The sequence below is a fragment of the Ictidomys tridecemlineatus genome, chromosome 4 (assembly GCF_052094955.1).
Source record: "Ictidomys tridecemlineatus isolate mIctTri1 chromosome 4, mIctTri1.hap1, whole genome shotgun sequence".
Classification (NCBI taxonomy): Eukaryota; Metazoa; Chordata; class Mammalia; order Rodentia; family Sciuridae; genus Ictidomys; species Ictidomys tridecemlineatus.
Window position 1 is genome coordinate 8,450,559 of NC_135480.1, and position 12,110 is coordinate 8,462,668.

A 12,110-nucleotide genomic window follows, 5' to 3' on the forward strand; every position below is an offset into this window, starting at 1 on the left:
CCGAGACCATTTCAGTTTTGCATCTAAGGGAACAGAGATGTTCAGGGGCCTGCCCAGGGTCACACAGCGCAGAGCCTGATGGCAAACCCATTCTTGTTTCTGTTATGTGCCCTTAGGGCCACAGCAACCTTTCCTGTGGGGCCAGGGACAAAAGATCTACACTCAGGTGGCAGAATCGGGTCCCTCTGTAGGTCCTCAAGGTACCTTAGCAATTAAAGGTTATGAGAAGTCCCAGGCAAAGATGCCCATCTCAGTCGGTTGGCCTCAGTCATTACCAGCTGACTTTATTTTTTGTGACACCTGTCAATCTTTGGGAGGTGCTGTGTGATGCCCATGTCTTTGGTGACCTCTGTGTGTCACACAGGGGTGCTGTGTTGGTGGCGTGCCGTGGTGAGGACAGGCCTGCCCCTGCCCTCTGCTCAGCACACAGTAGGCATGCGCATGGGGGTGGGGGTGTGATGAGCTGGGCTGGGGCCACAGGAAGCCACAGGTCCAAGCCAGACGTGGTCTCCTGTCCTGGATCTGTGGCAAACCCTCTGTCCACACCCGCCTGACCTCCCCAGGGAGTCTTGGCAGGCTGAAGCAGCTGGTCCCCAGGGCATCCATACCTCCTCAGACAGGATCAGCGCCCTCTGCCCCCACTCGGCTGCCAGGCCCGGCCCCTCTTCCCTCCCCTCCAGCTCTGTGGCTGCGGCCTTGACATTCCCGTCACATCCCAGGTCCCTGCCTGGAATACTAATTCTCCCCAGATGAAACCATCCGCGCTTAATTTTTTTTTTAAGAGCCAGGCAGAAAGAAAAGACGAGAACAGGGGGCACTACTTGGGGCAGAGCCTCAAGGAGCCTCTTTCCAGAGCCATCTCTGGGGGCTGGATGAAGACTGTGCCAGGACACCAGCCACCCAGGACATGCTGCTCCTGACGCAGGCTGGGACAGCACCAGACAGCTGGTGGCCTTGGGCTGACGCGGGGTGTGCGACAGGCCCTGGCTCCGGAGGTGCTCTGTCAATTGAGTGGGTGGCCAGGGCTGCGGTGCGCTCAGTGGTGGGGAGCCTGCGTAACACGTGTGGGCGCTGGTTCCGTCCCCAGCACGGCTGGCACACAGAGCTGGGGGTCAGTCTGCCTCCTGCCTCCTGTTTGCAAATGAGATTCCACCAGCTCCGTAAGACCACGTGGCCCTCCCTCATGGAGCTGGTGTCCTGTAGGACAGCTGCCCCGGTGTCCCTGCTGCAGCCTGAGCATGCCGAGAGGGGACCTCTGTGACCCCACTGCCCCCAGTGTGTTTCTCACAGTCCAAGGGAGGTGCGGCCAGATGGAGGGCTCTACTAGATAACCCTGGACAAGCTCCGATGACTCCGGGTCCCACTGCCTCCCGGGGTGCCTCCTGCCATCAGGAGGGCCGTTGTAGGAAGATCAGTAACAGCTCGATACATGGGGCAAGTGTCTTACTGTCTCTGGGCATCAGTGTCCTTATCTGTGTGATGGGGGCAGGATGGGAGCAGCATCCCAGGCCTGTGGAGAGAGTCGCACCCGGTACCATGTGAGCACCAGAGGACCGGGCCAGCCGGGTTTCCTGTGCATCCATAAGCCACTATTATAGCCTTGGGGGCAGTGTGCCAGGGAGGCCTCTTCCCTCTGCCAGGTGCCCGGGCAACCCCCTCTTGCTCCCAGCCAAAGCTCCCAGCCAAAGCCCTGGCTATAGGACAACACAGGCTCCTCCCAGGCCCCTCCCCTGCAGGCTCCTTCCCCAAGGTTCCTCCTCCTTCCCAGGCCCCTCTCCTGCAGGCTCCTCCCCAGGCCCCTCTCCTGCAGGCTCCTCCTCCCAGGCCCCTCTCCTGCAGGCTCCTCCCCAGGCCCCTCTCCTGCAGGCTCCTCCTCCCAGGCCCCTTTCCTGCAGGCTCCTCCTCCTCAGGCCCCTCCTCCCCAAGCTCCTCCCCCGTACCAAGGAGCCACCCCCACCTCAGCCCAGTTTAACATCCTTAAGTCCCCAAAGGGAAGAATGAAATTGTAACGGCAGGAAACTCGACAGAACAAGAAACATGATGAAATCCCTACGTAAATGAGCCCTGGCGGCCCCCAGGGCAGGGTAAACGCTGCCACGCAGCTGGAGACTTGGGCCGCCCTGAGAGCTGTGAGGGCAGAGGCTCACCTTTCCTCCTGCAATGGGTCAGGCCCACAGTCCCTGACCAGGGGGGACCAGAGCCGAAGCCTGAGCCCTGGCCCAGGTGCTACCCTGCTGCCGTTTCTTCCAGAGTCCCCTGGCCTGCATGTCTGGCTCAGCCCTTTCCCTGGCCTGGCGGCCTCCCTGCCTCCCAGCCCTGCCGAGGTTTTTCCTGAGCCCAAGCGCTAAGCCCATCGCAGGCTGTGCTTCTGTCCAGCCCCATGTGAGACGAGCCCCGAGAGACTTGGTGGGGACTTGCTGCAGCCCCTGCCCTCATTTTATCTGGTGGCTCCTCTGCTGCAGAGGTCGGCTTGATGGCCAGGGACGAAACCTGGGCTGCCCAGTGCTCCAACTGCTGGACGCCCCTGGTCCAAGGCTGTGGGTCTTGCCCAGGTCTCACTGTCCCCTTCTCCCAAATCCTCTCCCTGCAATCCTCTCCCTGCATCCCGCCCTGCCCCAGCCACCTGTGAGCTGCAGAGCCGGCCCAGGGCTGTAAGCAGAGGTGGCCATTAGCCCACCTCCCGCTCCCTGTGGAGCAGCATCCTAAGTCACCATGGAGCGAAGCCAGCCGCGGAGGGAGCCAGTGGGGAAATAAAGCTCTGGGCTCAGTGACTGTGCCCTGCGCCTGGACTTCCTTATCTGTGGCTTTCCTCCCACGAGGAACATGACGTCGAATAACTCTGGCTGTTAGGCTCCTGGTCGGGAAGACACCACGCCATCCTGCCCGAGGTGGCTAGGCCCGGTGCTCACGCCTGGCCTGGGGTTGAGGCACCAGCTTCATTTCCCAGCACCCACCCCCAGGCCGTGGCTGCTGGGGCTTGGGAAGGTGCCAGGGGATGCGTCTCCAGCCCCTGTGTCTTCACTTCTCGGGCCTCCCTCTAGAAGGCTCCCGTACAGGATGGCACGGCCCTTGGGTCCCAGTCACAGCCATCATCTTGCCCTTCTAATTTGTCACTTGGGCACTGTCCTACTGCTGGACTGTTCAGATACCACCTGATTCAACCCCCTGACACTAGAGTGGGGCAAACTGAGGCTCAGAGAGGTTCAGTGCCCTGCCCAAGTCACACAGGGCAGAGTGGGGTCCAGAGTCCTGGTCCTTGCTCTTTCCCTGGTGGCAGGACCTTCTACAACAGAGACCTGCGTGGGGGCCTTGTCCCTCCCCTCAGCCCTGGCAGGGCCCCTCTTTCTTCCTCCCTCACCTGGCCCTACTCTGTGCCAGGCCCCGGCCAGCTTCTGTAAGATGTCACCCATCTGCTCCAGGAGCAGGGGGGCAGCACCATGAGCCTCCTATTTGGCCTCCCCTGCCGTGGCCCATGCAGGGCCTCCGCCTCCTCAGGAATTTCTACACTGTAGTGACCTGGGCCAGGCCCCTGGGCTCGGCCCCTGGGCTCTGGCCTCACCCTTCCCAGGGCCAGCCTGAGGGGCTCCCCTCAGCCCACAAGGCCTGGACACCCCTCCCCCATGACCCAGGTCTCTCTGCCTCACCCCTGCCCAGAAAGGGGGATCCAGGCCTTTGCCCACCTGTTTCCTGCTCGTCTGAAACAGACCCCGGGAGAGTGGTCCAAGGACCAGGGCATTGCAGAGATGGCGGACTGGGCCACCCCCAACCTCCAGCCCCAGCTGCGTCCACCGTGGGCCTTGAAGCCCGGAAGGTGCTGCTGACCTCGCACCCGAGACCTGGATCCCTACCTGGTGCTGCAGCCGGGGCCTTGGTGGTGGGAGGTGTAGCCAGCACCAGGGGCTCGGGGGCTGTCTGCCTCGGCCCTCCTCCCTCTCCCTTCCTTCCTTTGCTCTGCCACAGAGCTACGTCCTCAGCCCTCTTGGATTTGAGACGAGGTCTCTTCAAGTTGCCCAGGCTGGCCTGGAGCTTGCAATCCTCCTGCCTCAGCCTCCTGGGTGCTGAGAACTGGGATTACAGGTGTGTGCCCCACACCCAACTGGAAAGTGGCCTTCTTGGTGGGAGCTCCCAAGGGGTCCCTCAGTCCGCCGAACCCGCCCTGTTGTCCTGCCAGGAGCCCTGAGGAGAGTGGGCTTTGGGGGCTCTTGGGGGCTGATCAGAGGTGGAAGGGGCTACAGGCCAGGCTGGTGGGGCTGGGGGGTTTGGCAGAAGGGAAGCCCCGTCCCCAGGAGCGGGCAGGGGTGTCCCCAGGAAGGTGTGGCCATGGGTGTGCACAGGTGCATCTCCACCAGACCTGCAGATCTGGGGCCACCCTTCACCGCGCCACCATTTACCGTGATGTTTTTGTGGCCCGCGAGCGGGAGCGGGTGAATGACAGCTGGCGGTTACTGTGGTGCTAACCGGGCCCGCGGGAGGAGGCGCGCCTTTGGGGAGTAATCTCCGCGGCAGCCACAGGGCCACACGTGGAAACGGCTGCTGCCGGGACCCACTGGCAGGGCTGGTGGAGGGACAGGGAGCAGGTCTGGGGGGCCAGGCCAGGGGTCATCGCCCTCATGGAAAGGCTCCTCTGGTGGCCCTTCGCACGCGTCCTTAGAGAGAAACCAGGTCTGCTCCCGTGGCTGGAAGGGCAGAGGGCTCCAGCTACCGCCATCCCTGCTGCAGCTGCAGGCCTCCCAGGGTGGCCAAGGAGTGTGGGTCCGCTTCCACTCCCCTCCGCTGGCTGCCCTGTTGGCCCAGCCTGCTGACCTCAGTGCGCGGTGATCTTCTTCCTCCCTCCTCCCTCCCCCATCTCTCTTCCCTAAACATGGCTGAACACCTACAGCGTGACTGAGGGCAGGAAGGGAGTCAGGAGGAAAGTGAGGCTGCAGGGAGAGGAAAAGCCCCCCAACAGCAGCAGCGGCACATGCAAAGGCCCAGGGTAGGAGGAAGGCTGCCTTTGGGGTGTGTGGTGGGAAGCCCAGCCTAGGGCAGGTCAGTGGGGAAGGGGCCTGGACTTTGTCCATCCTGAGATCCTGGGGCGTGGTGGGAGAGGGAAGGCAGCTGGCAGTGGAGAGGGAGGCGGGCCAAGCAGGGCCACAGGGAATGTCTTGCTCTCTGAGCTGGGGCTGTAAGTCTTGGGGCTGGGTGTGGGCACCTTACACCCGAATAACAGCGAATAAACAGAGGAAGCCCTCTGCCTGGAGGGCCTGAGGGCTCACCTGCTGAGTCCTGGCCCCCCAGCATGGTGGCCTGCCCAGTCCAGCCTCCCAGGGCAGACTTAGCTCACCCCAGAGCTCCAGGGAGGGACAGTGGCAGAGCAGCCCCCTCCCCCAACACCCCGGGGCTCCTGCCACTCACTCTGTGGGGCAGGTAGGGACGCCTGGCCTCCGTGGGGGTGGAGTGGCCCCGGGAAGCACCCCTTCCTGCCCTGGGACCTCTCTCCTTCCTCCCTGGCTTCTGACTGGAGGGTGGTGCCCACTACTCAGCTGGGGACCTGGGGCTGCGACCTCAGGGGTGTGACTGTGGGCACAGAGTTCAGCTGCAGCCCCTGGGTCCACGGGCCGCAGGTGACAATAGAGCTTCTGCCGGGACCACCAGCAGCCTGTAGGCCTCAGAGCCTGCCTGTGGGCCACTGTCCCCACTCCCCAACAGGCAGGCCTGTTGGGGGGACAAAGCTGCCCGTGCCAGGCCACAGTGCTGCCAGCGGTGGGCCTGGCGGGGGCCGGGCCTGGAGGAAGATTTATGAGCTGGGTTAAAATTTAATTTGGGTGGAAGATCCCGGCCAGCCAAGCCGGCTGCCCCAGACAAATGGCCTCGTCCCTGCCGGCTTGTGCCCCATGCCAGCCTCCCCCTCCTCCCCGGAAGGCTGCCCGCCACCCGCTGTCCGCAGAGAAATCACAGCACCAATTTGATTTGGGACGCGGCTGCGGCTTGTTTGCACTTTGGTCTGAAATTGAACAGGACAGAATCAGCTTTGGGCGGGAACCACCTCCACTGTGGCCTCCCGCGGTGCCCAGGAAGCCGCTCTGCTCTCCAGGAGCCTCCCCGAGCCTGCCAGCCCCTCTCAGTGTGGAGGGTCCCCTACTCGGCCACCAAGGTGTGCCCCGCCTTCTGACCAGCACCCCCATTCCCCTACCCCCCACACTCCAGGGCCTGACTGCTGGGGATCTCAGACAAGAGACCAAACCTCTCAGAGCCACAGTGTCCTCATCTGTAAAACGGGGACAAGAGTAAGCCCAGCTCTCAGGAGACTCCATCATCACATAGAGAGAACATGCCTGGCCGGGCGCCTGTCATCCCAGCGGCTCCGGAGGCTGAGGCAGGAGGATCGCGGGTTCAAAGCCAGTCTCAGGAACTTAGTGAGGCTTTAAGCATCTCAGTGAGACCCCGTCTCTGAGTAAGGTACACAGTAGGGCTGGGGACGTGGCTCAGTGGTGGAGTGCCCCGGGTTCAACCCCCGGCACCAAAAAAGAAAATCAAAAAAGAGAGAGAGCCCTGGGTGAGTGGCAGCCCTGGTCCCCACACAGCACTGTGGCCCAGAGGCCCTTGGACCCACACATCCCAGAGCCCGTGAGCCCGTGTCCTGCTCCCGCCTGGACCAGCAGCTGCTGACCCATCCAGCCTGGGCCGGTGGGTGAGAGGGATGCTGGGGTCCCAGTCAGGGCTGAGAGCACAGGCTGGTGGACAGAGTGGCCCAGCGTGCCTGTCCCCAGGGGTGAGCCCTGCCCAAGTACACTGTCTGGATCCTTCTAGATGTTTCCCAGAGTGGTCACTTCCCACCCACTTTACAGGTACAGAAATTGAGGCTCAGCTGCCCCAGGCCTCTAGCAAGAATGGCCCCGGTCAGCCCTGGACGAGAGCCCGCACCTCTCCCATCGCGCTCGGGGCTTCCGTGCTGTCTTCCGAGCTTCTGTCCTGCCTACGGGGGAGGTGCACGTGGTGGGCAGTGCTACCCGGGCTCTGCCCCCGACAGGAGCACCTGCCCCACATTCTCACACTCGTGCTCCTGCCGAGCTGGCAGGGATCCAGGCCCAGAAATAGCTGTGTCACCTTCGAGGCTGAGTCCCAGTGGCTCCTCTGCCCAGGCCTGGGGAGGAGGGTGGGCGGGCGCTTCTCCCGGGGGCTGTGGAAGGCGCTGGTGCCCCTGCCCCACGCACAGACCCACGACCTGCCTGCCGCAGGGGGACAGGCCAGCTGCCTTCCCGTCCTCACCCCTGGCCTGGCTTCCAGAGGGGCCAGCAGAAGTTGACCCTGAACCTGGCTCCCTCCAGCCCGGAGAAGGCAGGGCCTGCAGCTCTGCCCCGTGATGACCTCGCACTCCCTCCACACGGCGGGGCAGAAGTGTCCAGTGGGGACAGGGTATCCTCTGGGCCCTTCAGTGCCCTCTTGGGGGTCTCTTTTACCTTTTAGTCACCTCCAAAGAACTTGAGGACTCTCTTTGGGAACCCCTTGTCTGGGAGCCTGGACTCAGCCCTCAAACTGCTCCTGCTGTCCCCAGCTCTGCTCCCATCCAGGTGAGCGTCTTGGGGACTCAGCGCCGGTCCTGATCCTCTCTGTGCCCTGAGGGTGGAGACTCATGTGTCCACATATTTGCACTGTAACAGCAGCACCAGGGTCTGAGCTCCAAGAGGGGGGCCACATGGTTGGGAGCAGGCTCCTGGTCCCCGTCGGCACCCTGCCAGCAGAGCCGGCCACACCCAAGCCCTGCCCCCCCAGCACCCTCCCTGTGTGCCCAGCCCCAGCTGGGTGTTGGGTTGGGGTACCAGGCCCTGCCCCACCATAGCAAAAGGCCAGGTGCCAGTCTGCACCGGTGCTGCCCCCACTCCCCCCACCAGGTCCCAGCTCAGACCCCGTCAGAAGCTCACGGCCGCCCCTCGTTATTTACTTATGAACCTATTTATTTATTCTCAGCTCGTTGGCTGAGGATTTGCGGCAGCTTACAGAAATGCCACATAATACTAGCGGATCAAGAGGAGGGAGGCGGGGACCCTGCCGTGAAGCTCCTGGGCTGGGTTCAGATCCTGCCGTGGAGTCACCTTTGCCCTAAGACTCACTGCCCCTCTCTGAGCTCAGGTCCACGCCTGTGGAGTGGGAGTGATACTGCCCGTCGTCAGGGCTCAGTGGGACAAGGGGAGATGGACAGGAAGGGCTGGGGTGTGGCTCAGTGATGGGGCGGGCGCCCAGCAGGCCCGAGGCCACGGGTTCCGTCGCCAGCCGGAAAGCGGTTAATATGACCAGGAGAGAAGACGCGGAGGAACAGGTCGGGGCAGCTGCGGGAGCAGGCACACCCTGCCCGTCTCTGTGCCTGGTACCTTCCAGGTCCTGGCAAAGCCAGAGCCAAGGGTGGGTCTGGGGGCAGGCGGCTCAAGACTTCCGGGGTCTTACCTGTCCCCCCAGATGCCTCTCAGTGGGAGAGCTGTGGGTGATCCCGACACCCTACCCTCTCCATGCGGGGCCCAGGAACCTGCAGGGAGGGAGAGAAGGGCAAGAGCCTGGGCATCCAGGCTGGGAGCCCCTCCCTCTCACCGGGTGCCAGCACCTAGAGGTCCTCAGCCCCTGGATCCCTGAGCCTCACCCAGATCTGAACCCACTTCAGCACCGAGCTCCGACTTTCATGGTACTGGCCTACCCCCACGGACAGTGACCCAGTCCCCAGTGCCCCCAAACCCCTCACTGCGCGCTCCGGGAGAGGCCATGCCTAGGGCTCCCTCCCTCTGGCTGACGGCCTCCCCACATCCCTGCTCAGCAGGGCAGGAGGCAGATCTCCTTCCACCCAGGGCCCAGCTGCCCTCGGCTGAGCAGGTACCCAGCCTGCGGGACTGCGGGTGTCCAGCAGGTGTGTGTGGCCTGCTGCTGGTCCTGCCTCCGTGCTGGGGCTCCAAGCCTGGAGGCAGACACGCCCTGACCTCACCCACGGCCTGGGCCCCAGCGCCGCACCGGACAGTTCACACGCTGCTGAAAGGGCTGATCAATTGCCACGGCTCTCGGGACGACGTGGCCATTTAGAACCCTGCAGGTAGAAGTGAGCTTCGAGCCCCAGGAGTCCAGCCCTGGCTCTGGCACCGAGCGCCCAGCACCGCCGCCTCAGTGTCTGTGGACTGGGGAGGAGGGTCCCCCACACTTCTCCCTGCCTGCCCAGCAGCTCACGGGCACAGCCCTGTCCCGAGATTGGGGTGTTCCTGGGAGGAACAGGCTTCCGACCCCCCCCTCCCTGCTGGGTTCAAGTGGAGAAGCATTTATGGGGCTCCAGCTGCATGCTAGACTGTCCACCATAGAACTAGACTGTCCCCCGGCACCCCTTTGTGACGCCCAGCCACCAGCTCTGAGGACGCCAGGGTCATGGGGTGGGAGAGTTACATCGACACCTGCAGCACCCACTGCCAGGCAGACCCCAGGGAGGCCGGTCCTGGGCCGTAGCTGGCATTCTGCAGGGCAGGCCCCAGGACCCCGCGTGACGTCACTGAGTGTGCCCGGCAGACAGATAACCCAGCCAGTCCTCACGGAGTAGTGAACGACTCAGCGGGCAGCCTTTGTGGGGGAGCAGGTCAGGAACTCTATAATGTCACTGAATTCCCACAGTGTAGGGGCTTCAGGAGGCTTGGGGGGCCCCTGGAAGTCTCCCCCTCACCCAAGTCCTCGGTGCAGAAATGGCACCCAGTGACCTGTTGCTGAGGCCCACTCCCAGCACCTTCGACCCCTGCCCTGGGTCCTGTCCTCACCAGGGTCCGCTCCAGTCCCCTCTGAGCAGCAGTGAGCTCCAACAGCCACCGTGGGGCCCAGCGGGGACCTCCCGCCTCCCACCTCCTCTCCTGCTGTCCCAGGCTGGCTCGGGGTGTCCTCAGGCTGTGCAGTGTGTGCGCACGGAGGAGGAAGCACCCCGGACAGAGGAGGACAGCGACATGGGAAAGGGCCACGCTCGGCGCCGCTAGAGAACCTGCCCCCGGTCACGTGCCTGCTGTGCACCCAGCCTGCACCACCAGCCTCGGGCTGATTTTTATCCCCAATTTGCAGATGACAAGCCTGAGACTTCTTGGGGTGGTGGGAGTGTTCTAGAACAGACGTTGGTTCGACCTTGTGGGTACATGGGAAGCCACTCTGCTCTGCCTGTCTAAGGGGCGAACCTCACGGTGGGCGAGCAGCTGACCCTCCATATCTGCAGCCGTATCCAAGGATCCAACCGACCCCGGGTGGAAGACACTCAAGGAAAAAATACTGTATCTGTGCTGAACACATACAGATATTTTTTCTTGTCATTATTCCCTAAACAACGCGGCGTAACAACTATTTACATAGCATTTACATTGTATTAGGAATTATAAGTAATCTAGGGATGATTTAGAGCATACTAGAGGATGCTCACAGGTTATATGCAAATACAGCGCCATTTCATACAAAGGACTGGAGCAGCTGCGGATTTGGGTGTCCTGGGGGGGACACTGGAACCAATTCCCCGTGGATACCGAGGGCTGAATGTATCTTAGTTTTTAAAAGTGAATTTGAACCAGGCTTGTAAACAAAAACGATCCCTGGGGCAGGGAGTGTAGCTCAGTGGTAGAGTGCAAGGCCCCGGTTCTGTCCCCAGCACCAGGGATAACAAAGAGAAAGAGAGGACTAGAAAGCCAACCCCAGGCTCAGATCCCACTCACGGTTTTACATGAACAGATAACACAACTGAGACTTGAACTCAGGTCAGTTCAGGGCTTCCCAGGAAATAACACTGCCTCCCTCGTTGATGAGTGAAGACAGCTTTCGTCTTGTTGCTCCTCACTCAAGAACTTTCACTGGCTCCCACTGGCTCTTTCCCAGGCCCAAGTGGTTCTCACACCTGGCTGCCCCTCCAGATGGAAGTGCCCTCTTCTCCCTCCTCACCACTACTCCATGTTCCTGTCCCCTCTGTCCCTAGCCCCAGCCACTCCACCTCTCCTTTCCTCCAGGGGGTTCAGCTCCCATGGCTTTGAGGGCCTCTTGTGCAGACCCTCCCTCTCTGTTCCAGCGGGTTGCAGTCTCTCTCCTCCCAGTCTTTGCGCCCCCGGCCCCCTTCCTGGGCAGTGCTCATGCCCAACCCTGCAGCCCTGCTAGCCTGGCCGATTCTCGCTGGTCCTTCTGATCCTGGCTCCAGTACCCAGTGTCCCCTGCTCACTCCCCCATAGTCCCCTTCCCTCCTATAACCTCTTGTTCCAAATCCGTCTGTACTGGAACTGCAGAGTCCTGGGACAGGCCAGCCCTGTGTGCTGCCCGGCTACTGGGCGCCCTGGACCCGCCTTCCTTCAGCCGCACTCTCAATGAGCCTTTCTCCCTGGGCCAATGGGCCCGGCCCCAGCCCTCCCCTGGGCAGCTCCCACCGGGCCCTGGGCACTCCCTGGCAGACAGCGATGGCTTCCCCTCTGCCCCTGACCTGTCCACAGGCAGCTGCAGGAGAGTGAGCCTCTGGGAACCCATATGCCACAGCAGCCCTTGGAACAAACCCGGTTCTCTGCGGGGGTCCCCAGCCTCCGGCCCCTCCCCACACACGAGCTTGCCTTAGTGTTCTGGAACCTGCCGCAGGCTCTCCACGTCTGTCCCCTCTGCCAGGACAGTCTCCCCCAGCCAGTTCCTTGTCCCTGTGCTGGCCTCTGCCCCCACGTCACCTCAGATGGGCCCCCCTCCCTGCAGCCATCCCCTGAAATGGTCTTTGGGACCCCCACAGGCCTGCCTGGGCGCCTTGCGCAGGGCCTGCCTGCAACAGGCCAGGTGACTTCAAACTGGGGCTGGGGCACTGTGAAGGACAGCCTCCCCGCCTACAGGAGCGTGACCTCCTTGGGAGAGAGGCGGGCAATCCTGTGGCTGCCTGTGGGGCCCCTGGGGACAGGGCTGAGCTCAGGCGGCTGCCCACCCAGACAGCTCCCCTCCTGGGCATCCCTCCGAGGCTTCGAGGGGAGGCCGGGCCGGAATAACCAGATTAGCCTAAGCGGCTCCTCTTGTTTCCTGGCGTAATTGGATTGAGACCATGTTTCGGTGCAGCTGCATTTAATGTCGTGATTCCGCAGCCGTCTCGCCCTCGAGAGTCCGCGATGCAGACGGCCCAGGCTGGGGGG

General features: G+C 62.7%; 2 protein-coding genes across 6 annotated transcripts in view; one reads left to right on the forward strand and one right to left on the reverse strand.

The window, feature by feature from the left end:
- The window catches only part of Macrod1 (mono-ADP ribosylhydrolase 1), a 155,381-nt gene that overhangs the window by 57,397 nt on the left and 85,874 nt on the right, over positions 1-12,110 (forward strand). The window lies entirely within an intron of this gene.
- Positions 1-12,110, reverse strand: part of Flrt1 (fibronectin leucine rich transmembrane protein 1) — a 75,797-nt gene that overhangs the window by 28,070 nt on the left and 35,617 nt on the right. The window lies entirely within an intron of this gene.